At 45.0% G+C, this 3,751-nt stretch overlaps 1 pseudogene; it reads right to left on the bottom strand.

Annotated features, from left to right (window-relative positions):
* Positions 1-2,475: 2,475 nt before the first annotated feature.
* LOC136650264 (5S ribosomal RNA) lies at positions 2,476-2,595 on the bottom strand (annotated as a pseudogene).
* Between the last annotated feature and the right edge of the window lie 1,156 nt (positions 2,596-3,751).

The raw sequence follows: 3,751 nt of genomic DNA, 5'->3' as shown, positions 1-3,751 counted from the left end.
GAAAGTGACAGGTAATTCAAAGGATCCTTGCCTTATTTTCCATTGAAAACTTTTTACAATCCGAGCATATGATTAAAAAAAAATCAGCTTATTAAAATACCATCAATATTGCAGAGTCACAGTATCCAGAATCATTCAATTCCATTTAGAGTCGTCCCCCCCTTCATTGCAGCTTTGATGGCTTTCAAAAAGGATTAGACTAAATCATGGAGGCCATAGTTAGAATGTTTCTCTTGGTGCAGACTAACCTGCCAGTATTAAACTGAGCCACTTGGAACAGGAACTAACAGCCCGATCAGAGGCATATCTGCTCAGAAGTAAGTAAGTTCTATTGAGTTCAGGAGGCTTTCTCCTAGAAAAGTGGGCATAGGACTTCAGCCTTAGAGGTGTAGTATTTAAACATGGGTTTGATGGGGGAATGTCTGTTATGATCCATACTGTATGCATGATCCAGTGAATCCAATAACATTTCTGCATTTAAAAAAATCTGGTGCATTGTCCTGTTATGTCCAACACCAAAATGTGAGCAGGTGCAAAATCACAGATTGTGCAAAGCCATATACGCAGCACACCTGCTCAAAAGAAATCTGCCAGGCACAGTAGGGTTGCAGGAAGAGAGGGAGAGAGCACCATATACAGATGCCATCATTGTTGGGGGTAGCCATTTTTCATCATTTAATACCTTTAATTCTACCAAGCAGAATTAAAGCTGGCTGCAGTGAGTGACCTGCTATGATTTGGAGCAATTGTAACCTAACCATTCCAGATGAACTGCAGAGTTCACTATTGGAGTTGTCCATGGTGTGTGCACTCTCATGAGGTTGCTGTAATGCTCATATAGACAGAAAAAAAAATGTCCTGCTAAATCAAAAGCCTCATCTAGTACAGCAACGTGTTTTCAATGGTAACCAGTCAGTCAGCCAGGTACTTCAGGTAAACCTATAAGCAAGGGATGGAGGCAGTAATCCTCCTCTGTCCCTCTGTTACCAATGGAGCTGGTGGCATTCACACAGCTCCCTCAGAGACAGCGATGGGTGAACCCTCAGAGACTCTCGCTACCCCACCACCACTATATAATGGCTGTGGAACCACAAAGGTCTTGGGTATCTGCACTCCTTGGGGACCTTCAGTAGATGCCCAATGAAGCAGAATCCTGATGCTAGCCTTGATGGTTGGTTGGCAAGCTTCATTCTCGAAAGACTATGGTATAAGCCTACAGCACCTGGTATTCCGAGGCAGTCTCCCATCCAAGTACTAACCAGGCCTGGCCCTGCTTAGCTTCCAAGATCAGATGAGATCGGGCATGTGCAGGGTAACAGTGTGAACCGTTTCTGAAGGGAAAGAAGATTCCACAAATGGAATGTCATTACCAAGAAGTCCTTGTCACTAACTCTTTCATTTTAGGCAGCAGGGGGATTTGAAGGAGGATCACCTAAAACGTCCAAAGTGTCATGCCGGCTCACAAAGTAGGCAGTCCTTCAGGTTCCCAGGTTCCAAACCGTGCAAGGGTGTACAATCCAACAAATTTTTAACAAGGACCATATTTTGATGTTGGCTCCCAGTGGGAGCAAGTCACTGGCCTGCTCCTACTGCAGTTGAGGCCTGAGCAAAAGGCTCTTTCACCTTATCCTCTCCAGTGTGAACAGCACAGAGGCTTTGACAGAGTCCACCCTTTATTAATCCATTCCCGTGGGTTTTGCATTGTTTTGTGTTTTCAAGTTAGTGATGGAGGTGCCAATAAGGAGTGGACTCTACCAAAGCCTCTGTTGCTTTTTACACTGCTGAGGAGGGGGTTAAAGAGCCCTTTCTCCATACTTTGGCTTGTGTAGCATAACCAAGAGGCCTTTAAGATTAAAGTCTCTAGGGAGGGTCCTGGGATGTCAGGACCCGATTCAGAACAATCAGCACTGGCCCAGCGCTGGTGCTCACAAATGTGCTGTAAAGCATGTTGCAACATTTATCGCTTGTAAGAGCCAGTTGGCAGATGGATAAGTTGGATGGGAGGCGTTCCGGGATGGCAGGAGGGTGGGGGGAAGGCATGGTGAGGAAGGAAGTGGCAGAGCTCTGGTCCCCCAGATCCATAGCCCTGCATCAGGCCTCCCGGCCCGACACAAGGCTGCTATACTCTGCATTGGCTATTTAGAGTCAAGTAGCCCCACTGCAGGGATTTGTACCTTACCTGGGGGAAAGGGACGAATGTCCCTTTCCCCCAAGGAGATGTCGGGGACCAGCAGTGGCTGTCCGGTGTCCATAGGATGTAGCAGCAGCAGGTATTTTTGTGCCGCTGCAGCCCTGGGCCCCAGGCAGCTCAGGATTGGGCTGCCTGTTGCCTATACCTTATGTACGCTGACTTGTGTGATGATTGTGTATGTTTACCTTGAGTGCACTTCTATATAGTTGTAGTTTCCAAGCATCATGTGATAAATTCTCATGTACAATGGTTGGCAAGCTTCAGTCTCGAAAGACTATGGTATAAGCCTACAGCACCTGGTATTCCCAGGCGGTCTCCCATCCAAGTACTAACCAGGCCTGACCCTGCTTAGCTTCCAAGATCAGATGAGATCCGGTATGTGCAGGGTTACAGTTGCTCATGTACAGTTTTCACACATAACCATGAACACGTTTCATGCACCCCATAAACCAAACAGAGAAAGGCAAACCTGACTTGTAAGTACCTATGCAAAATGTTCTTTTCCTTTTCTTCAGTTTTACAAGGATAGATAATCATGTTACTTTTGATTCCCCACCTCTGATTTTTCCAAATGCCATTTATTAGCTGTTGGTGGGGAGAATTAAACCATCTGCTCTTCCAAAAATCAGTATCGTTGAAAATAAATAGTTTAGTCTTGGCAGTAAATTCATCCTGACTGCAACTTGTCTCACTATTACTGCTCCTCCTAATAAGATCAGAGCTAGAATATTACAACTGTCAAGAACCATAATAATAGCTTTCAAACGTGAAATATGGATTGAAATGACGAGCAACTGAGTAGTTTCAGGATCCAAGTTCTGAATTTCAAATGTCAGTTTTCTTTTTTTATTGGACATTCACAAGAAAACCTTGCTTGGTTTTCAATTGCAGGACAACTAATCCAGAATAAATAGGTCCTTGTTTAAATTGTTAAACTGATGAAGTTACTCAGTTCACATTAGTTGTATCTTAAACAACACTTTTATTCACTAAGGGCTGATCCAGATGATAGTCATCGCATCTGATTGATCCCACGTGTTAAATGACATTTGGGTCTTCTAAACCTCTCCCTTAACGCGTGCTGCTAAACTCACAAACATATATTTAGTAGTGTGTTTGTGGAAGTGGTTCAGATGAACCAGCCCCCCCCCCCCCCCAGGAAAACAGGTGAAGGGCTAATCTGTGCACAGACCATGGTGCAATTCCCTTAATGAGTGGGGCTGGTCAAACAGGGTAAGTATTATCTGGACCGGCGAACAGTAATACACATGAAACATTTAGAAGAGCTTCAACAGGAGTCCAATCAGTCTGGCTCACTTCTGCATTACCAGTGTTCTGGTCAGGGCTGGCCCAAGATCCCATGAGATATTATGCCAAAGGCCACCCCGCTTAGCTGATAATGTGCCAGTCAGAGGCAACACTAGGATTTGTGTCACCCAGTGTGAGAGCTTGTCACCCCCACGATGGACCTCCTCCCATACCAGACCATGCAGAATACATAACAATATCATAATTCAACATTGCCTAAACAGTGGCATCACTAGGGTTAGTGCTACCCCA

Source organism: Tiliqua scincoides, chromosome 4 (genome assembly GCF_035046505.1).
Source record: "Tiliqua scincoides isolate rTilSci1 chromosome 4, rTilSci1.hap2, whole genome shotgun sequence".
Lineage (NCBI taxonomy): Eukaryota > Metazoa > Chordata > Lepidosauria > Squamata > Scincidae > Tiliqua > Tiliqua scincoides.
The sequence above is the reverse complement of the archived record's forward strand: the minus strand, read 5'-3'. Positions and strand labels throughout refer to the sequence as shown.